General features: G+C 41.3%; 1 long non-coding RNA gene across 1 annotated transcript; it reads right to left on the reverse strand.

Annotated features, from left to right (window-relative positions):
* Positions 1 to 3,796: 3,796 nt before the first annotated feature.
* LOC132210908 (uncharacterized) lies at positions 3,797 to 23,605 on the reverse strand. Its single transcript, XR_009447143.1, has 3 exons — positions 23,453 to 23,605; positions 8,894 to 8,980; positions 3,797 to 4,854 (listed from the first exon to the last, which is right to left on the reverse strand). It is a non-coding gene; the product is annotated as an uncharacterized LOC132210908 (long non-coding RNA).
* Between the last annotated feature and the right edge of the window lie 577 nt (positions 23,606 to 24,182).

Raw genomic sequence — 24,182 nt, forward strand, 5'->3', positions numbered from 1 at the left:
ACGCTGTCTCCTTTGCTTCTCACTGAAATCCATGTTCTTTCTTAATCTGTCGCAGTTGGTTTCCTGCTGAAGTGCCTTGCTTTATTCATTCAATCGAACGGCTCCGCTTCTGGGACATATTGAGTTTCTATTTGCAGAACTTTCCAGTCGCCTGCTCCGGTTGATCGCTTTTCGCTGGCCGATCGACTGGGCTGCTAAAAAAAATTGGTCGATTTCAAAATCTTCAGGGTCTGGGCAGATTAGATACAGAGAAACCAATTCTGAAAGGATCTCGCCTGACAGGGAACAGATTCAAAACGATTTATGAATGCAAATATGATTTTGAAGAATGTCTTTCTTTTTCCTCAAAGGGTGTTTCGGGTCCGGAATGCACTGTCTTGTGAAATCAGCTTCAACTGAAATACTCAGGAGGGCATTAGTCTGTTGTCTGAAAATGACATGGTACTCAGTTCATTGGGAGAGCTGGTGCAGACGCAATGCTTCATTCTGCCTTGTAACAATTTTGAGAGTGACAACATACTAATGACTGAAAAGAACTGCGATGCTGTAAATCAGGAGCTAAAACAGAAATTGCTGGGGGAAAAAAAACTCAGCAGGTCTGGCAGCGACTGTGAAGGAAAATCAGAGTTAACGTTTCGGGCCCGGTGGCCGGCTGAGCTTTTCCAGCAACTTCTGTTCTTGTTGCTGTTATTAGTGGCCGGAGGTGCGTGGGTTTCACATGTGCCTTGCCACAAGAGTTTCCGGTTTGCTGGAGAGGTGAGGTGGTCGGGGGAGTTTGCTGCTCGGTTTTGGAAGGAGAACACGGTCCGAACAGCGTCTCACCTCTTTCCGCCAAATTCCAAAGGGCGTCAGTTCATTTGTCAGACCCTCTCATTGCTTCAAATGTAAATATGGGTAAATAGTGTCCTGCATAAAAACGCCTTTGACCTTTACAACCGCTGGGAATGTCAGATTCAAGGTTTGTTTTTCTTCAAAAGCAAAGAGTGTACAGCACTGCTCTACCTGCATCTGTACATAAAGATTTTTTAAAAAGTGAATAAAATATATATTTGCAATAAAAATCCTTCACCAGCACCTGCAGTTGCTCGTTTGAATTCTTGAAGACTGACAATCGCAGTAATTAACTACAGCACAGATGGAGACCATTGGACCATAGTGCACGCACCTATCCTGTTAACCAGTGCCAGTCTCCTGCCCTCCCCCCCGCCTAATTTCGCTACACCCCATTTTCACCCAAATAAACGATCAAAGCCCTCTTTTGAATGCTTCAGTTGAACTCGCTTCATTTCCAGGCAATACCAAAACCCGAACTACTGGCTGTTTGAAAAAAAAAGTTTCTTTTATCCACCCTCACCAATTTTTTTTTTGTTTTGCAGTTCACATCACAGAGAAATAATTTTCACTAAACTCGTCGCTGATTTCAATTGGCAAACGGAAGGGTGATTTGGACCAAATACGTAAATTAGCATTCCCAGAGAAACAAGATGAAGTTGGCAATACCCAGGCCCCGTTTGACACAATTCTATCGAAACAATTCTTACTTTCGTTAACACGTGAATTAATAGCTTTTTTAAAAAATTCTCAATAACTTTGAGATTCACTGCAACGTCAGCACGGCTTCATGGGAACTTTTTCGCTTGACTTTAGTGTGTTTGCACTTTGAGGTTATTTGTAACGTGTGTGATCGTTGCAATAGTCAAGCAGTTACTGCAATTTTCCGCAACGTCTGGTTATTAAAGCAGCTGGTTCTCACAGCTTTCCAATGAAATATTAATGATCAAACTGATGAGGCTGCGACTGAATTCAAATATTAAAGAAAAGAATAACGTGTGATGATAATATTCAGATAAGTTTTAGAATGATGAGCCTAGTCGAGATTTCCCGCTGGTTTAATTTCTGACCATTCTATGACAGTGCCAGTCGCTTACGCGAGTCCTTCTCCGACACGTAAGTGAAGCGAAGAACGGCGGGTGCTGGAGGTCTGAAACAAAAACAGAAATTGCTGGAGAAACTCAGCAGGTCTGGCAGCGCCTATGGGTGGGGTGGGGTGGGCAGAAAGCAGAGTTTTAACGTTTCAAGAGTTTTTAAAGTTCCGAGTTTCTCCAGCAATTTCTGCTTCTGTTCCTGGGGAATTAATCTGCTTCTGATCTGCGCAGCACTCAGCAGTTTACACGCCAGCGACAGTTCCCTCCAACGGGTGTGGGGCATGGGAGGTGAGAGGGTAATGCTCGCTTGAAGGGTTCAGTTCACGGTGTTAGTCAACAGCAAGTCTATTCGACTTCACTGTCCTGTTCCACCACTCTCCCATTCTTTACTTGAGCCAGTTATTCCAGCACGAGCTGATACTGTAGGAGTCTTAAAATAGGATTTAACTGAAATGGGACGAATGTTAATTCCCCTCATCTTCAAACAAAAACGAATATTTTATCCATGCGTGATCAGGCGTTTCCAACTTGGTTTCCAACATTTTTGAAAGTAGGTTTGATGTGCTTCTTGTTAAATGGAGATGTAGCGCCTCCTAGCGGTGTAGTTCACCGTGGGACTGATCTTTGACACATTCGATTTCGGATGACTAATGGAACGTTTGTTCAGAGTTGACCAATTCGAAAGAACTAACTTGCACTTATGTCTGTAGCACCTTTCACGACCTTGGGATCCCATTACCTTTGTTTTCTTACTTAAAGATAATGATTGTTGGATGGTCAGCCTGGATCATAATGAATGGTGCAGCAGGCTTGAAGGACAGAATGGCCTACTTTAGTTCCTGTTTTCTATGTTGTAGTGTAGGGCAGAAGGCAGCCAATTTGCTTACAACAAATATCCACACACAGGCATGTGGCTCATCCATCTTAGCCATCTTTGTTGAGGGGGGTGGATATTGACTTTGGGACTCCTCCCTCAGCACTCCCATACCTCATCTTGGAAAGTGGGATCTTTTGTACACAAGCAAGAAGGCAGATGGGCTTGACATCACAGCAGAAAAACAGAATTTTGGATAGTGCTGCACTCCCTCAGTTTTGCACCAAAAATGTCAGCCTAGCCAAATCACTGAAGGCAGACGTCAGCCCACAACTGCCCATGGTGGACAAAGAAGAAAACAACAGCTCGGAGACACCTAGAGCTAGCTCAGTATCAACAGAACATGTGCCTCCACTATGAAGAGAGTAAACAACACCAACATACATTCACATTGTTTCCTCAGACTAATAAAATGTTTCAAATGGCACAATAGCTTAATGTCCAACTAAACAAAAATACTTATAAATCTAGATACTAGCATTATTGTGAAGCAGGCACATTATTCTCTGTGGTACTTAAGCACTCGATTGTTCTGGAGCACCACTGGGCCTGTGAGGAAGACATGCTAAGACCCTGGAAGAGAGGGATGCAGTCTGAAAGACACAGCCTGCAATAGGACACAACAGGGATGGGTAAGTCTTACAGACTCATATGAAAGCTCGTCAACTTGCGCATTCCTGCTGGACAAGGTAGCCAACAATCAGCACTCAGCTTGTAATTCTAGTATTATCTACTTGAAGCTTTCAAGGTGAATAGAAGAGTTGATCAATTACATTGAAATAAACTATTTCATCAGCTGGGGAAGTCCAGAACAAGGGAGCGTAACTTTAGGTTGATGACAGAAAAGACTTCTTTGCAGGATAATGAGAATGCACATTAGTGACATGATATTGTAACAATGACATGAGCAATCACAGGCTATTGAAACTCTGAGAATAGAGGCTGGAATGACCAGTACTTTATTATAGAGATCCATATTATGTATAATAGTGTGTAGGTAAAAGAAATTGCCAGAGCTCCAGAGAATTAGACAATACATACTTCGAAATCACAGTGAATGAGAACAGAGTCCATTAGAGTGCAGACTGTATAGCCTATTGGAAAATTCTCTAAACACACAACCCTGAGTCCCAAAACTCATGTTGACAAACCCATGAGGATTGATCAGCTCAAACCATTCTACACAGAAAGGGTAATTGAAATCCAGAGCATCCTGAAAAAAAGGGTGGAGCTTAGGGGTTAATTGAAAAATTCAACATTGAGATTGACATTTTTATTAGGAAATAGTATTAAACATTATAACATCAAGTCAATGGAATGGAGTTGAAATACTAATCAGTCATGATGTAATTGAACCCAAAAACAGCTTGAGAGATTGAATGGTATCAGCCTGTTCTTATGTAGCCTTCGGGGAAGATCAATAATTAGAAGTTCAATAATGAAAGATGTTTTGGTCCATATTCACTGATAAGCCCAGAAGCTAGGAATGGCCTTGAGTTATGTTTGTTGCAACATTATATTTTTAAAAATTCAATTTGGACATAAAATCAATACATTTCACATTCAGTTTTTTAAATTTCAGTTCACTGTGGCATCTATGGCTGAGGAGATTTAATTCCCAGCAATAGCTCTCTCAAAATACAATTCAGTTATTAGTTAATAACTAAAGAATATCTTCCAATTATTTAATTAAAAGTCTTCAAATGTCAACTGAATGTGCAGTTTAATCACAAAATTATTAGGTTCTCAGTGTGAGAAGAAAGGCTTGCATTTATATAGCACCTTTCACAAACTCAGGATTTCCCACAGCTCTTTACAGCCAGTTGGTACTTTGGCAGTGCAGCCAGTTTGAGCACAGCAAGCTCCTACAAAGAGCAATGCAACGTTCATTAATGGATGAGGTGTGGTGAATGGCTGGACAAAGCTTCTCCATTCTTCTTCCAACAGTTTAATGGGATCTTTTGCATTCACCTGGGATGGTAGTTTCCCAGTTCAGCAACTCGTTCAACACAGCTCTGCATTCTGGAATATTGACAATTTGAAGCAAAAAAAATCCTTTGGTAAAACAAAACGAAAAGCAGTTACACCTTACTGTGGAGACATCTTTTGCATTGTTTCAAATTATACATACCTCTATGTGTGCACAATCTATTATTAGAGAGTTGTTACTGTATAGAAGGAGGTCATCCACTGATTCTCTTTGCCCAGCTGTCTGAGCATTTTGATTTAATATCCATCTCCTGCTTTTTCTTGCAACTTTGCACATTATTTCTATTTAAATAATCATTTAATGCCCTCTTGAATGCTTGTTCTGAGCCTGCTTCCACTACCACTTCCAGAAAGTGTATTCCATCCCCAAATTACTTGCCATGTATAAAGTTTGCCTTTATTCCTTTTGCAAAGTGGTTTAGAACTGTCCTCTAGTTCCTGATCCATTTAGGAGATGGAACAGTTCCTTCTTACCTACTCAGTCCAGATCCCTCACGGTTTTGAAAGTTTCTGTTAAATCTCTTCATAGTTGTCTCCTCGCTAAGGAAAACAGAGCCAATTTCTGCAATCTCTTCTTAAATAACTGAAGTTTCTCATCCCTGGACCCATTCTTGTAAACCTCTTTTCAGTGTACTCATACTATTTCCACAATGTGGCACCCAGAAGTGAAGACAGTGAGTGAAGATCTCCAGCTGAGATCTAACCAGTATCTTATAAAAATCATAACCTCCCTGCTCTTGTATTCTCTGCACCTATTAACAAAACTTCTGTTTGCTTTGTTAACAGCTCTCTTTATCTGTCCTGCCACCTTTAATGAACATTGAACATCTGCTCATTCACATCTTTCAGAATGGTACTCTTTATTTTGTAATGTCTCTTCATGTTCATTGTACCAAAATACACCATCTTACACTTCTCTGCACTGAAATTCATCTGCCAATCCAGTTGCCCATTCCACCAATATGTAACTGTTCTTTTGAAATTTTAAACTATCCTCACACTTTTCACTTCTCCCAAGTTTTGTGTTGTGTGCAAACATCAAAATTGTCCCTTGCACATCAAGATCTAGTCATGTATATCTATCAGGAAAGCAAAGGTCCCAATATCAGCAACAGGGGAACTCTGCCACATAACTTTCTCCAGCCTGAAAAATATCCATTGATCATTATTCTCCATTTCATCAGCCAATTTTGTATCCACACTACTGCTGTCCCTTTTATTCTATAACCCTTGGCTTTCCTCACAAGCCTATTGTGTGACCCCTTGTGGAAGTGAATGATCACCATATCAATAATGATGCACTCATCAACCCTCTCTGCTTTCGGTTCAACAAATTTTAGCAAGTTCGTTAGACATGATTTTCCCTAAACAATTCCATGCTGATTTTTCTGAATCAGTCTACATTATTGCATGTGACTATTAATACTACACTGAATTATGCTTTTTAAAAAGTTCCCCATCACTGCAGTTAAACTGATTGGGCTGTAATTGTTGGATCTATCTTTATAACCTTTTTAGAACAAGTTTGTAATGTTTGCAATTTCCCAACCCTACAGTACCACCCGGGTTTGAGGGAAAATTGAAAGATTATTACCAATGTCTCTGCAATTTCCACTCTTACTTCTTTCAAAATTTTGGATACGTTTCATCTGGTCCTGTGCTCTATCAAATGTAAGTACCGACTGCTCATTCAATACCTTCTCCTTGTCAGTGTTAAACCCTTCTCAATATTGAGTTTCCTCATCTGTCACCCTTGGCTTAGGCAGCAGGCCTTGTAGGTCAAGACAGATGAAATGCAAAGTATTAATGTAACATCTCAGTCTTGTCTCTTGCCTTAAGGTATAAAAACCTTTTGACCTCTGAACAGCCCACACCTCCTTTTAACACCCTTTTATTATTAGAACAACAGCACAGGAACAGGCCCTTCGGCCCACAATGTTGTGCTGAATGTGACATCAAATTAAATGAATCCCTCCTGCCTGCCCTTGGTCCATAACTCTCCATTCCTTGCATCTTCATATGCTTATCTAAAAGACCCATAAATGCTCCTATCGCACCTGTCTCCCTATTGATAAGCTTATTGAAAACTCTGGGATTTTTCTTTATGTCAGCTGCCAGTTTTTTTTTCATGAAATCCCTCTTTGCTCCTTTTACATCTTTGCTGAACCATGTGCATTCAGTTGGCTCTCAATTGTACTTAACACTGGATACCTATGATAAGTGCATATTTTCTTCCATTATCGTGTATCCCCTTTATCAACCACGGAGCTCTGGATTTGTTTGCTCCAACTTTTTCTTCTGAGTGTCCAAACTTCCCCTTCTTTGAAGGTAGCCCATTGCTCAGCTACTATTTCTTCCCCCCATCAACAATTGGATCCTATCTATCTAACCTGTGTCTGCCCCATTGAAGTCTCCACCTGTTGACCATTTTTGCTTTGGATTGGCCAATGTAATTTCCCATCATCACCCCAAACTTTATGATACAATCTTCCCTGCTCCGTAAATGTTCCCCTACTTTCATTTGATCTATTTGGCTCACCACATTTCCAAGAAACAGACATTTCAAATCATGAACGGTTTAGATCACGTAAATAGAGACAAACTAGTTCTTGTGGCTGAGAGTGAAAGGGCACAGAAAGAAGGCGTTTAAAACAGATCAGCAAAAGAACCAGGGATAGCACGAGAAATGTCTTTTAACAATACGAAGTGGTTAGAATTTAGAATGCACTGCCTTGCAAGGTGGCAAATACTGATGCAATAGTAGTTGTGAAAAGAAAATTGTAGAGGTACTTTAAGGAGAAATTGTTGCAGCAATATGGCACAGGACCGGAGCTGGTGTGGGAATAACTGGATTACTCTTGCAATTCTAAAGCATCACACTACACTGAGTAAAAGCAGTTCTCCTCAGCTCCCCACTAGCTCCTTTGTCAATTATCTTGTTCTCTGATTACCAACTCTCCAGCCAAGTTCCTGCTTATTTATTCTACCAAAACCACTTATAATGTTGAACACATGGTGGGATCAAATGCTGCTCCTCCAACTGATGACAGTGTGGTAGAACTTTGTCCTTCCATCCTTACTAAAATTCATGGATTGGCTTTCAGCTTATGTCCAGACACAAAGGAAAAGGAGTTTATACACATCGCAAAGACAGTGGTGTAGCATTTAGGACATAGGCTGGTAATATTCTGGGAATGTGGATTCAAATCCCATCAAACCAGCCAGCTGATATTAAAGTCAATGAATTATTCTGCAATGGAAACTAGTCTTTGTTGTGTGATGACCATTATTATCATCAGTTGTCACAAAAATTCACCAGGTTCATTAGTGTCCATTAAGGAAGGATATCTGCCATCTTTACCTGGTCTTGCCCACATGGGGCTCCAGACCCACTTTAATATGGTTGACTCTTAACTGCAATTTAAAACGATCAAGTTATCCACTTAGCTCCAGAACAGTTAGGGATGGGTAGTAAATGCTGGCCTTGATAGCAATGCTCACATCCAATATTAAAATAAATAAATATTGAACTGCATCCAGCTGCCTGGTTAAATACACAATAAAATCAGCTTGATTATTCCAAAATTAGGTCTTTGAGAATTGAGCAATCTCGTTGCAGGTGATAATCAGAGGGTCAAATGGAAGTTAGAATAATGAGGTTAGGTTTGACTTAAGGCTGAAGTCAGTTATTAATTTGAGTTCTGTGATACTTGTGATTCTCACTATATCTAGCCTCAAACTGTATACTGTAGGGATAGAGACATGGACTTTTACTTCACAGCAACTGGGAAGCTGCAGTGTACAGACACAGGCCTTTACATAGATACATCAGTGCATAGTCAGACAAAAAATCAATGGTCCTTGAGATGTTTAGTCTTGCTTACATAGCTGCATTACTTTTTACATTATAACAATAATAGATAGAGTCACATTGTCTTCTCTTATTCATTCACATCCAAAAACATGTAAACAAAGATCGGATACATTTATGGGTCAAATGACATTCCCTAACAATCTCAGTCAATGTCTCTGAAAAATACTACTCTTATCAATACATCTTCATTATCACAAACACTTCCTCTTACACATTCTTAGAATCACTTACTCTCATCACTACAGCCATACTTTCATAGTTATATATTTTCACAACACTAACGACGTTGCTGGAACAGCGCAGCAGGTCTGGCAGCATCTGTGAAGGAAAAAACAGAATTGATGTTTCGGGTCTGGTGACCATTCCTCAGAACATATACATTCGCATATACGTTACCACAATTACATTCATTCAGATATGATTATACTCATGCACATGCTCAAACATGCTCATAATTTGATATAGATACAGTTACTTCTATAATAAAACAAAGAGCTGCAGATGCTGAAAATTTGAAGGACAAATAGCAATTGTTGGACAAACTCAGCAAGTCTGGCAGCATCTGAGGAGAAAAAGCAGATTAATGGTTCAGAACTGTTCTGACTCAAACTAGACTTGAAGCGTCAAGTCTGCTTTCTGTCCACTGATGCCACCAGACCTTCTGAGTTTCATGTATAGACTGATTTGCTTTCATGTTCCCAGCCAAATAAACTCATAGCTTAATACACATATACTAACTCTCCTGCACTGTCACACTATGGATTTGTCATATTTCTGCTCTTATACTATCACTTGCTCGCTCTCTGATACCTAGGCTGTTGTCTTTAATATATATAGATAATTACTACCTACAATGTTTATGTGAATCATTTGGGGGAGATTAGCACATTGAACAGTTTCAGGGATATGAATACAACTTGGGAACAGGAGTAGGCCATTTGGTTCTTGCTTTGCTAACTGTTTGATCTCAGTTAAATACTGCGTGGACCCCTATATTACATGTGAAATTCACCAAAAGACTTGTCTCTAGCTGCTAAGAAACAATATTTGAGAAGAATGCCAAGATTCACTTGAAGAGGCAGATCGCACCAGCATTGAGAATAGTAAGTTAATGGAAGAAATTGGAGTTAGAAGAAAGTAATGAAGTGTAAATCAGGATTACTGAGCATATATGTGAATGTATGAAGTTTGACAAATAAGACGGGGAATTACAGGTGCAGATTGTCATGTTGAAATATGATATTGAGGCGATAACAGAGACTTTGCTCAAGAAGGGGCAGGACCAAGTGTTAAATATTGCCAAGTAAAAGGTGTTCAGAAATTATAATAAATTATGGAATGAAGGAGGGGTGGTTAAGGAAGGTATTACAATGATGGAGAATGAGGGTGTTTTTGAGGGTGTTTCAAGGACTGAATCAATTTGCTCAAGTGAAAGAACAAAAAGAGTGCAACTATATTGCTGGGTGTAATCTACTGACCACTAAATTGTAAAAAGGATATAGTAGAGCAAACCTTCAGGGAAATTAAGGAGATGCTAACATTAGAAACTAGTTTTAATGGGGGACTTGGCTTACTGAAATATATACTGGGACATTGGCAGTTTAAGGGACAGCAAGGACAAAATGTTTCTACTTTTGTATTCAGGAGAATTTCCAGCAGCAGTATCTGTCCAGTCCTCAAGAAAGGATGCCATGTTGATCTTGGTTCTTGGAAATGAGGTGGGAAACGTGGACCAGGTATCAAAAGTGATCATTGTACTGTAAGGTTGAGGATGATGTTAATGAATCACAACGGTCAATCTAGTGTAAGAAAAATCATGTGAAAGAGAAGCACTTGTGGCGAGGGAGGAGCTGGGCAGGATGGACTGGATGGAAAGGTTAGTGAAAAAAATGTAATTTTAAATGGTAATAATGCTAATACTTTATCTCCTCTAGTGAAGCTATGAATTTTTGATTTCTTGTCTGCTTCCTGCTTCATCACATGCTGAGCTACTTTTAAATATTGTCTAGGCAACTCACCTACTCTATTTACTCTCTCCATAAAATTTGATGCATGGCCCAAATATGTGGTCTCTGAACTCTGACTCACCAATTTATCCTTAATTAATTTCAGTGGTTCCCTCACCTCATGCCCAAAAACTTGTTGAAATTTAGTTGATTCATTAGGTGCATCCCTTCTTACGAAAAGTACAAATGGAAATCCTTTATTCCAGTCCTCAGAGTAGTCCTGACATAAGCCCTCAACATGGTTTTTAATGTTTGATGCCACCTTTCTAATGCTGCCTGCGATTCTGGATGGTACACAGTGGATTTGAATAGTTTTATTCCTAAGATATCCTTAATTTCCTTCAATGATTTTGATGTAAGGTTTGATCTTTGATCTGTGGGTAGTCTGTTTCTAATAAAATGAATTGAGAAACTCCTTCCACAATCCTTTTAGCTGTGTACTGTGCAATGGAATGGCCTCAGGAAATCTAGCAGGCATATCCATTATCGCCAACAAATATAGATTTCCAATTTTTGTTTTAGGTAGGGGTCCTACACAATCAATTAAGACTCTTGTAAAAGGTCCTCAAGTGTGGGAGTGGGTATTAAGGATGTTGGTTTTTTTGCCTGAAGTTTTCCAATTATCTGACATGTATGACATGTCCTGCAAAATTCAACCAAATCCTTATGCAGTCCAGGACTGTAAAAATGTTTTTGTACTTTGGCTTGAGTTTTCCTTATTCCTAAATGACCTCCTACTAATTATTCATGTACTACCCACAATACCTACTTCCTATAAACCATCAGTATTACCACCCGATGAGTTTCTGTCCATTTCTCATCCACCTGAATATGTGATGGTCTCCATTTCCTTACCAAGACATCATTTTTAAGACAGTAACATTTTGGGATAACCTCAGGTTCTTCTTCTGTGTATGCTTTTTGATGCAACTGCTTTAGTTCTACATCTTTATGTTGTAATTCAGCTATTCTGAATAAAAGTATCTACTTTGTCCTCCATCTGTTCTTGTTTTTCTCAATTATTTGATCAAACCCTTTGATCTCTCATCCTGTTTCAACCTGTGGCTTTGTGACCTCATTACCACATAGTCAGGAAAAGTCCCAGGAAAACCTCCTGTAACCATAAGACCATAAGACATAGGAGCAGAAATTAGGCCACTCAGCCCATCGAGTCTGCTTCACCATTCAATCATAGCTTACAAATTTCTCAACTCCATTCTCCTGCTTTCTCCTCGTAACCCTTGATCCCCTTGACAGTCAAGAACCTGTCTATCTCTGTCCTAAATATACTCAATGACCTGGCCTCCACAGCGTTCTGAGGCAGTGAATTCTATAGATTCACCACTCTCTGGCTGAAGAAGTTTCTCATTAACTCCGTTCTAAAAGGTCTTCCCTTTATTCTAAGGCTATGCCCTCAGGTCCCAGTCTCTCCTATCAATGGAAACATCTTCCCAACATCCACTCTGCCCTGGCCATTCAGAGTTCTGTAGGTTTCAATTCGATTCCCCTCATCCTTCTAAACTCCACTGAATATAGACCCTGAGTTCTCAAACATTCTTCATATGTTAAGTTTTTCATTCCTGGGACCATTCTCATTAGCATCCTCTGAGCCTTCTCCAGGGTCAGTACATCTTTCCTGAGATGTGAGGCCCCAAACTGCACAGAATACTCCAAATGTGGCCTGACCAGAGCCTTATAAAACTAAAGTAGTACATCCCTGTTTTTATATTCAAGTTGTCTCAAAATAAATGCCAAAGTTGCATTTGCCTTCCTAACTACTGACTCAACCTGCAGTAGAAAGGGAAGAAAAGTAACACCTCAGTTGCCTGATTTTCCACTGGCCTTTCAACCACAGTAGGCATCACTCCCACTTGTGATTTACTTATATCATTACCAAGGATAAACTGAATTTCCGAATCTAAGAATTTCTATGTGACTCATGCCACCACTTTCACTGGCCCCATCAACCTCAGTTCATATAATGAAACACTGCTCTTCTCACCATGTATTCTACATATTATTACTCTTTTGCTGGCAATACTCCTTCTGAATCACAAATCCTCATTTCTCACCATCAAAGAGTCACTTCCTCCCATTTCTCCTAAAATTTTAGTTTCTTTATCTACTCTTCCTGGTGAACGTGAGTAAACTTTACCCACACAAGTGAAATTTTCAAAGAGGTCTGGCACTTTCTTCCCAACCAAACCACGATCGGGTTATACATTCTTTTGCAGTTTTTTTTAGCTTTCACTACGCTTTCCTCTACTACTTCAATGAAACTCACTGGCTTATCCCGTTTTCCCACATCCATTTTCCCAGTGCATTTTCTAAACCAACAACACTGCGGCTTCATGTGGCCTACTTTATCACAGTGAAAATACCTGAGTTTTTTTATTTCTCTTGCCCACTCATGGGTTTTCTTTTTTACCCTGTGGTAAACTAATTTTACCATCTTCAGTGAGGTCTCCTATTCCCTTACCACCCGAGGATTATCTTTACCCCAATTTCTATCCGTCACTGATGTCGGAAGCCAAACTTTGATTTATATACAATTCATAATCATCAGCCATTTCCTCTGTTAATCTTGCAGTCTTAACTCTCTGCTCTTCCACATGCCCTTATCCACCTATCAAAACTCATTTGTTTGAACCTTTCAAACTCTGTGTATGTTTTACTAGGTTCTCCCCATCTGCAAAGGTACAAAGGTGAATGATACGAGCTCATATGCACTCAAAATGGCTTTTTTCACCTCAGCATTCATCCCAGATACCTCCTTTGATAGCGATGCAACTAGTTGTAGCCACCAACTCGGTTTGGATCAACAGTACTCACATGGTCACTGCCTATTTCATTTCTTTAGCCACTTTCTTAAATGAAATGGAAAAGACTTCTCCATCCTTCTTGTTGCAGTTAGGCAACACTTAGACATATTTAAACAGATCCCCACCAGCCTATTGGCTACGATGGGATTACTCTCCATCACTGTCCTAATCACTACCCCTACTTTTCATCTCTACCTCTGCCGTTTTAAGTCGACTTTGAGTTTTCAGTTTCAACCTCTGAAGTTCAAAAACCCTCTCTTTTTCCCTTACATCTGCTATGGCCTTCTTTTCCTTTTCTTTTTGTTCTGCCAGGATATTCTTTCCCTTTCTTTTCCTCTGCTGTTAATTATAATTCAAACAGTTTAATTTACTGTTCTCTTGCCATTGCCTCAAACTCAACCTGCTTCATTTGCAATTGGATTTTAGCCATTTCCAATGATTCTGATTGCATTCCTGGCGATTGTAAATACTGGGCTAATGCCACAGTTGCTTCCCTTTTCCTCATAGACACAAGCAACTCGAATTTCAACCTGTTTGCCAATTCTGAAAGTTTTGCCTTGCTCAATTTCTGTAAAACATTTGAATTGATTTTTTCTACACCCAGGAAACTCTCTGTGACTGAAACAGCCTTTATTATGGGTGGAACCTTTTCCTCCGTTACATTGATGACTGTATTGGCACAGCCTCTTGCTCCCCAGAGGAGCTCGAACAGTTCATCCACTTCACCAACACCTTCCACCCCAACCTTCAGTTCACCTGGGCCATCTCCAACACATCCCTCACCTTCCTGGACCTCTCAGTCTCCATCTCAGGCAACCAGCTTGAAACTGATGTCCATTACAAGCCCACTGACTCCCACAGCTACCTAGAATACACCTCCTCCCACCCACCCTCCCGCAAAAATTCCATCCCCTAATCCCAATTCCTCCACCTCCGCCGCATCTGCTCCCAGGATGAGGCATTCCACTCCCGCACATCCCAGATGTCCACGTTCTTCAAGGACCGCAACTTTCCCCCTGCAGTGGTCGAGAACACCCTTGACCGCGCCTCCCGCATTTCACGCAACACATCCCTCACACCCCGCCCCCGCCACAACTGCCCCCAGAGGATCCCCCTCGTCCTCACATACCACCCCACCAACCTCCGGATACAACGTATCATCCTCCGACACTTCCGCCATCTACAATCCGACCCCACCACCCAAGCCATTTTTCCATCCCCACCCCTGTCTGCTTTCCGGAGAGACCACCCTCTCCATGACTCCCTTGTCTGCTCCACACAACCCTCCAACACCACCACACCCGGCACCTTACCCTGCAACCGCAGGAAGTGCTACACTTGCCCCCACACCTCCTCTCTCACCCCCATCCCAGGGCCCAAGATGACCTTCCACATTAAGCAGATGTTCATCTGCCAATGTGGTACACTGTATCCATTGTACCCGGTGTGGCTTCCTCTACATTGGGGAAACCAAGCAGTGGCTTGGGGACCACTTTGCAGAACACCTCTGCTCAGTTCGCAATAAACAACTGCACCTCTCAGTCGTGAACCATTTTAACTCCCCCTCCCATTCCTCAGAGAACATGTCCATCCTGGGCCTCCTGCAGTGCCACAATGATGCCACCCGAAGGTTGCAAGAACAGCAACTCATATTCCGCTTGGGAACCCTGCAGCCCAATGGTATCAATGTGGACTTCACAGCCTTCAAAATCTCCCCTTCCCCCACTGCATCCCAAAACCAGCCCAGCTCGTCCCCTCCCCCCACTGCATCCCAAAACCAGCCCAGCCTGTCTCCGCTTCCCTAACCTGTTCTTCCTCTCACCCATCCCTCCCTCCCACCTCAAACAGCACCTCCATTTCCTACCTAATACCTCATCCCACCTCCTTGACCTGTCTGTCTTCCCCGGACTGACCTATCCCCTCCCTACCTCCCCACCTATACTCTCCTCTCCACCAATCTTCTTTTCTCTTCATCTTTGGTCCGCCTCCCCCTCTCACCCTATTTATTCCATTTCCCTCTCCCCATCCCCCTCTCTGATGAAGGGTCTAGGCCCGAAACGTCAGCTTTTGTGCTCCTGAGATGCTGCTTGGCCTGCTGTGTTCATCCAGCTTCACACTTTGTTATCTTGGATTCTCCAGCATCTGCAGTTCCCATTATCACACGTAGAAAATACTATTGGGACAAGTTGAATCCTGATGGTTCAGGATACAGAAGGTGCGTGCATTTTCTCCGGGTGCTCTGGTTTCCTCCCACCATCCAAAGATGTGCAGTTTAGTTGAATTGGCTATGATATTGCCCATAGTATCCAAGGATATGGAGGTTAGGTGGCTTAGCTATGGGGATGCAGGATTACAGGAATGGGGCAGAGGGTGTGGGTTCTTGGTCTGGGTGGGATGTTCTCCAGAGGGCCAGCTTAGATTCAATGGGCCAAATGGCCTGCTTCCACACTGTAGGGATTCTAGGATTCTAGGAGGATAGATGAGAAAGCATATTAGAGAAGCAAGGAGACATTATGAGAAAAGACTAAAAGCCAACATAAAGGTGGAGTCCCAATGTTTCCCATAGCCAAATAGATAGTAAAAGAGGGGCAAAAGGAAGAGTGGGTCCAATTAGGAGCAGAAAGATGATTTATACATATGGGCAGGGGGCAAGATGAGGTACTAATTAAATACTTTGCATCTGCCTTTAGTAAGGAGTAGATGCTATCCAGGCCATGGTGATAAGGAGGGTACACTGTCACTAGAAGGGTTCAAAGGAAGAAGTGTTGGATAGACTGTTGATATTTTAAGTAGAAAAAGCAACAAGACTGGTTGAGATGCATGTGCAATATGCAGAGTGACTGTGCAGTGTCTATACTATAAACGGAGTGCATATTTTTCAAATCAGTTAGTAACAGTCCAGGTATAATCGAGTTCCGCTGTTCCATAACTCATCACAAATGTGTGAATACCTCAACTGAACTACCAAAGTGATCAGTTTGTCTGACAGACTGCTACTGCTATTCAGGACAAAGTAAATGTTTAAAATGACTAATTTACTTCTGTGACTTAAAATATACTCTTTTAAACTCCTCACATGGAAACACAGTAATTTGCTAATAAGATAGAGAAAACAGACAGTTTGATACAAATAACATGAGTAGAAAAATATAGACAGGGCAAACAATTTCTGTAGATCTAAAGAATAGACCCAAAGGGTGGAAAGTTATTTCTCGCACTCCTTTTGATTTTAACAATGATGACAGGATGTTGTATGCTGATTTATTGTCAAGCTTTGATTCAATATTTGATTGTATGGTCTTAGATCTTTTTCATGACGAATATGGGCCAAATGCTGGCAAATGGGAGTAGATTAATTTAGGATCTCTGGTTGGCATGGACAAGTTGGATTGAAGGGTCTGTTTCCATGCCGTACAGCTCTACGACTCTGTGTGTTAAAATGCTTTCTTTTGTGTCTCTAGCTTTTTAAAAGTCTTTCACTCATGCAGCTCTAAGAGAGAAAGAGAAGTTCCCTATCTGCACGTTTCTGGATAGCTCTGGCTGCCCTGTCAAACAGGCTGTAACCAACTGCCTGAATCAATCTGAAAGTTGCTGCAGGGCAGATCTCCTTAATTCAAAGATCCTCACTATCACTGCGTCTCCTTCATGTGTTCACCAGCGTGCTGTGTACAATATTGTACGGCTGAACTGTCCACCACACAACTCCATTTGATCTTTAAGTTATAGATTAAAAAAAGAAATTGTCTTGATATATGTTAAAAATTTAGTGATGTCTAACTTCCATTTTCCAGTTTATAGTCTGAATGAAAAAGATACGTGGCTCCTTATAAGATAATGGAATGTACGTTACATACTTAGTGCACACGTGCGCTTTTGTAGAGATTGTGCTTTGTACAACCGGACTATTTGTGAGCTTATTGAGTTCTGCACCACCTTTGGTGCACATACGCTGAACTCCATGTGAAACCCTCAGTGTGCGAATGTGTGTTGGGACTTGCAGGTATATTTATTATTTGAACCATATTGGGTATTTTTCAATAGTCCAGTGTGATCCATACATCAATGTTAATTATGTTGTCAGCTAATTTGAGAAGTGAGTATACTCGTCATTCAAATCACTGTTGTGTATTTCTGAAATTCCTGTGATGTTGTGATGCAGCCTGTAGAGGGCACCATCATAATGCAGTTCAATGAAGCTTTTTTTTGAAGGTATTAACCTTAGAAAGATGACTTAATCCACAGCCAGGCAACTATAAAATGTATTTATGATCATTGATATATGACAGCATGTTTTAATGGATGTTTGAAACAACTTGTTTGTAGTAAGCCACTGACATATTTGGTAGCCTGAGTGCAATGTCATTACAGGCTGACCCCAAATCTTCTGAAATAAAATGAGGGACATTTTGGAGATGTAGGGTACAAGAGTTGTGAGGGTGGGGTGAGGGGGAAGATGATCACTCCTCCCGATGGCCAGTGGCCACAACACACCTACTTCCATCATAGAGATGAAGGCAAAAGAAGACCCCACAGCTCAGCTTCTCAAAGGTTGTCCTAGGTATAAGAGACAAAACTGGGTTCCTTAAGGGATGTAAGAGAAAAAGTTAAAATCTGAGAGAATCTCTTCAGCTATGGAATGACTGCTCACCTGACAGACATTCTGAAAAATAGTGAAATATCCCTGGCACTCGAGTAACATAAGAAAGTAGGATGTAGGAACAGAATAGACCATTCAACCCTCCAAGCATGCTACACCAGTAAATAAGAGTGAATTTTGGCTTAGCTGCACTTTCCTGTCTACCACCCCTATAACCCTTGACTCACTTATCCATCGAACATCTATTTAACCCACTCTTGAATTAATTCAATAACTCAGCTTCAACTCTTTTGTAGGGAAGTCAATTTCACATTCCAGTGGACCCCTGAGAGAAAAAAAATTTTCATCAGCTCCATCTTAAAGGTGGTACTTTATTCTCAAGCTATTCCCCTTGTTCTAGTCTTTCTCCTACAAGAGAAAACATTTCAAAATCCATCCTGTCAAGTCCCTCAGAAGCTGAGACCTTGCAATAACATCACCTCACATGCTCCCAAAATCCAGGAGCAGGTTCAGCAGAAAGATCAGAGCATTGTGTTAGTGCCATGACACATTCCTGCCTCTTCTCTTACTGGAGGCAGGTGAATATCAGCAGTAGCTGCCAGTGTAGTGGGTAGAATCAATGATGACAATAATGAGGAGAATTATTTGAGAAAGTTTCCCTCAGGATCTACTTGTAGTTTTGTGCAGTCAGTAAGTCCCATAAGCCCTTGATTCTGAACCAATGACCCAATGATAGGGCCAAAGATAGGAAAATGCTAACCACTAGCAGAAACCCAATCCTTTGGAGGAATGTTCAAAGGGTCTACCAGCTTTGGGCCTCTTTACCTTTGAAATTATATGAACACTTTCACTGTTGCTTCTATTTTGAGGTATCACAGAATCATAGGAACTTATAGTGTGGAAAAAGGCCATTCAGTTCATCAAGTTCACAACGACCCTCTGAAGAGCATCCCACTCAGACCCACCCACTACCCCATCCCTGTAATCCTGTTTTTCCTACTCCAACTAACCTGCACATTCCTGAACACCATGGGCAATTTACCAAGGCCACTCTACCTGCGCACCTTTGGATTTGGGAAGAAACTGGATCACCCGGACGAAGCCTGTGCAGACACAGGGAGAATGTGCAAACTCCACATGGACAGTCACCCGAGGGTGCAGCCCTTAATGTTCCTCCTTCATCTGTTTGTGTCTTCTGCCTTCGTTTGCAAGCATTCAACCACAGACTTCCATTGGATTGTTCTAAATTTCTCAGCTACAGCTGAGATCTTGGAGGATTGAGAGGCTGGGGAGGGTGTGGCTATGGAGAGATTTGAAAATGAGGCTGAGAATTTTAAAATCAAAGTTAACTTCCGATAAAGACTGTTGAGACGATTTTGGAGTTGTTAATGAGTTTCTAATATTCTTTACAATTATAATCACTGATTTCATTTTGGAATAAAGATGGGTGGATGTTGTTTGTCTGAATGGAAAAACATTTGTGCTTCTCCTCTCTGTTACAGCAACAAAGATTTTAACCAGTTTAAATATCGCATTGCCCTACAATCAGAACAAGTTTACAGTATAGAAAGAGGCCACTTTGCTGTTTGAATCTGCAAAATGAGCCATACAGCGTAATCTCACTTCTATTCTGTTCATTGCCCCTGCAGGGTACAACTCTCTGAGGTGTACATGCAGGTAGCTTTATAATGAGTCAAGGGTTTCTGCCTCAAATACCCTTCCAGGCAGTGAGCTCCTTCTGGATGAATACAACCCTTCCTCTTCTCCTGTCTAATCTTTCCATCAGTCACTTTGAATGGATGGCCTCCGGTCACTGGCCTCCTGTACCTGCTCCTAAAATTGCCACTGCACCACTGGAACACACTGAAATGAAATGACAGATACCACATTTGGTGAAATAGAATAATATTTTTGTCTCCCTCCTCATCTGATAGCTCATATCCAGAGATGGCAAATGGTACTGGGTAGCGATCAGAAGCAGGAAACTTGGCTGAAGCCAGTTCTAGTATCATACAGTAATTCTACCTGTAATAAGCTAACTCAGCTCTGTTCCAGGATCAACTCAGATTCATTGATACTGCAGGCAATGACTCCTCAGCCTTTGCCTTGCCACTTTGTGTAACCTCCATTAACGTGACAGCTCATACTCTCTTCAGTAGCCTCTTCCTTTTACTATTGCCTCCCATGCATAACAATATCCCAAAGCCTATCTCGCACCATTAATTTTTGTGTCCTCAGCTGCCTGCTTCCACGCTAGCCTTCCCAAGCCCTAACATGTCACATGCTTTCAGTCCCTTTGTAAGGACTTCCTCTTTGACTAAGTCATTGCCACCTCTGTCTTCTTCTTTAGCTCAGCCTCTCCTTTTCCCCTTGATAGGTGAGGGAAATAACTTGGTTGTTTTGCTGTACTACATATAAATACAAATTGTTGTCATTTGCCAATTGAATCTCAATGAACCTCCAGTCTACAAACTACTAGCTGTTAATGGAAGATGTTGGGGGGGAGGGGAAGAATTTGTATTTACATAACATCTTTTACAATCTTAGTGCACCCAACATTAACTATTGCAATGTAGGAAATATGACAGTCAATTTGCACACTGCAAGTTCCCATGCTGACTACAAATGCTGTCTGCTTTTGTAACATTAGCTGAAGAATGATACTGGCCCAAAACACCAGGGAAACATTGACCTGCACTTCTGCAAAACATGCATGGCCTGGCCTCACACATCCAGTTGAAAGAGTCGATGCAACTTTGGTTTAATGTCTCATCTGAAAGATAGCACCTTGGACAGGGCAGCAGTATAGAAAGAAGCCACTTTGCTGTTTGAGTCTGCAAAATGAGCCACACAGCGTAATCTCACTTCTATTCTGTCCATTGCCCTGCAGGGTACAACACTTTGAGGTGCACATGCAGGTAGCTTTGTAATGTTTCTGCCTCAAATACCCTTCCAGGCAGTGAGCTTGGTACTGCTCTGTGCTATGGCTGAGACCAGCTTAGAAGGATTTGTGTCACACCCCGCAACTAAATACACACAACTGAATCTTTATATTGATGATGTGAAAAAAACAAAATGAGATTGTAGTGGTGAACTCACACTGGGTTTGCTGGATTTTACACCCCGTTTGCAAAGCAGAAATGTTTGAGAATGTGAATCCATTTAACAAATACATCCTCAGTTGCTGATGTGCAACAATGCAGCCATTGAAGCGTTAATGATCTTTGACACTGATAGACACTGTGACTGTACATTTGTTAAGCATCCACATTGGATTGCCAGGAAATGCTGTTGCCTGCATCCATTTTACAGCAATAGCGGACAACTGGGAGCGATTGCAGAAATAGCAACCTAATCAAGTGACTTAAGCATCATAAACTGGGAGGATGAAACACTGGCAGTTTGCAACCAACAGCTGTACAATAAAGTGTAATTGGGGCTTTGAGATTATTTCAGGGAATGTGTGGATCTTACAGCATGCAACTCATGATTGTGCTTTTCTACTACTTCCAGCCTGGGGTTGTTGGCTGGTTCTAACTGCTGCAATATCCTGTTGTGTGGCTGCAGAATAATAACAGTTGCAATTATACAGTGGCTTATCACAACAAAACATCTAAACTTGGCTCTGCGTAATGAATGGCACTTTGAAGTGCAGCCACTATCGATGTAAGATTGTGGAGAAAGATGAGCCACTGTGGAAACAATTACTGATTTTTTAAAAAATGATAACCCACACTGCTTAATGGAGCACAGCACACCCAGAGTATACCAGACAGAACAGTTCCTTATATTGAGAACTTAAAAAATATTTTGGTTTGCAGCCTTTTTATTATGTTCAGAATTGCATCAGAAATCTTCAGATGTTATGTAATGAAATTTTTTTGGGGGATACCAAGATGGTGTAAATAATGAAAAGACTGAAGTGGAAACTCACTAGCACAAGGTATAGCTGAGGTACACAGGTTATAGTGTATTTTATGTCAAGCTAGATAAATGCACCATTGTGAAAGGAACAGAGAGTTATGCCATCAGGTGAGATGAAAAGGAATGAGGAGGACCATAACAACCAAAGTTGGCTATTTGAACTGAATGACCTGTTTCTGTGCATTTTTTAATGTTTGTTCAGGGGATGCAGGTGTCACTGGCTGGGACAGCAATTATTGCTCATTCTTAATTGCTAGGACGGCAGTTCGGTGAAAACTGCATTATTGTGGGTCCGGAGTCGCATATAGGCCAGATCAAATAAGGATGGCAGATTTCCTTTCCTAAAGGGCATTAGTGAATCAGATGGCTCTTTATGACAATTGACAATAGTTACATGGTCACCATTAGGTTAGCTTTATATTGTTGATTTTTATTGGATTCATATTTACCATCTAGCATGGGGTTTAAGTACATGTCCCTGGAGAACCTGCACATAGGACATCGAACAGCACTTCGCAGGAACAGGCTCTTCAATTCCCTGCCTGTTCATGTGTCTGTCTAAATGCTTCTTAAACATTCATTAGTTTGGATCTGTGGATTAGTAACTCAGTGACAGTAATAGCAGACTACAACCTCCCAAAAGCTATGGGGTGAAAACATGCTTAAAACAAATCTTGTTTGAAACTTGCAATTCCATCTTTCAATTGGATTAACATTTTATAATACAATCTACAGGCTTTCAAATAAAACTTATTTGAACTGAACTTCGATTGCTTTTATGCTAATGGCATCTAATCCTTTGTCATTATTGCGACTTTAGTGATGGTTACTTGTTGCAATGATTGAAGTCCATCATCAAGTCACTGCCTGGAGTGTGTGAGCAGTCAGGAATAGACAGGATAAAATAAAATCATTGTGTTCACCACCACCTTCTCAAAGGCATCTACTGATGAGCAATAACTGCTGGCCCAGATGGCAATGTCAACTTCCCAATGAATGAATAATAAAGATACATGCGAATAAAACCAAAATATTGTGGATGCTGGAATTCTGAAATAAAAAGAGAAAATGCTGGAGGAATTCAGCAGGGGTTCTGGAAGCTAATGTGGAGATACTCATTTGGTCTTTTAGCAGATGGTATTAATCGGATAAACAGGCATCAGAATTTTCTGAACAGGTAGCACTCTTACCTTTGAGTTATAGGTTTTTGGGTTCAAGCCCTACAAATTGTTGATGAAGCTTAGAAGGAATCTGGGGAGGGAGGAGAGAGTTGATGTTTTGAGCCTAGTGATGGTTCTTCAAAATTCTGAAGAAGAGTTACTGAACTGAAAATGTTAACTCTGCTTTCCCTCCACAGATGCTGCCAGACCTGCTGAGTTTCTCCAGCAATTTCTGTTTTTGTTTCAGGTTTTCAGCATCCGCAGTTCTTTGTTTCATTTACCTCAAGTACGGTCCTGAGGGAATGCTGCATTGTCAAAGATACTGTCTATTGCATGTGAAATTAAACCCAGGCCCTACGCGCCTTCTCCAGATAGATACCAAAGACCCATCCAGTGCCAACACAGAGCAGGAGTGTTCTCTGTAGTCTCCTGGTTCAATCCCTAAATCAACAACAGACAAAATCTGGTCATTGCATGGTGGTTGTGGGCAAATATGGTGACAGTATTTTCTACCATATTTTCTGTAGTATTTAATAATCTGCAAAGTACTAAGTTCATGAAGTACAATTTTATGAAACTCGAATGCAATGTTTTCCTGTGTTGCAATGTTTCTTGTTTTGTATCCTTACGGAATAAAGGCATGAGAACAATGCCACGCAGCTTTTCATCACACCTGAACACTCCTCCTCGGAACGTTAACTCTGCTTCTCTCTGCTCCCAGACCCGCTCAGTTTCCCCTGTACTTGTCGTTTGCAATATCAGGTCTCTCAGGTTCGGCAGTACTTCCCTCGCATTTGGAGTACATTTCTTTTTTGCCTCTGTTGTTGTGCTGCTGGGGTAGGGGGTGGAGACACGGGGAAGTGGACAGTGTCGGGCTGTAACAAGGGGTTAAGAAGCGAAAAGGTGTTTTTCATTACACAGTCGATTTCACTCGGTTTCCCCGCCCCCGAGCACAATGCCCTGCGTCCATTGGCGGGCCGTGTGGGCGGGGTCTCCCCCGGTTGGCTGTCT

This window comes from Stegostoma tigrinum, chromosome 23, assembly GCF_030684315.1.
Source record: "Stegostoma tigrinum isolate sSteTig4 chromosome 23, sSteTig4.hap1, whole genome shotgun sequence".
Lineage (NCBI taxonomy): Eukaryota > Metazoa > Chordata > Chondrichthyes > Orectolobiformes > Stegostomatidae > Stegostoma > Stegostoma tigrinum.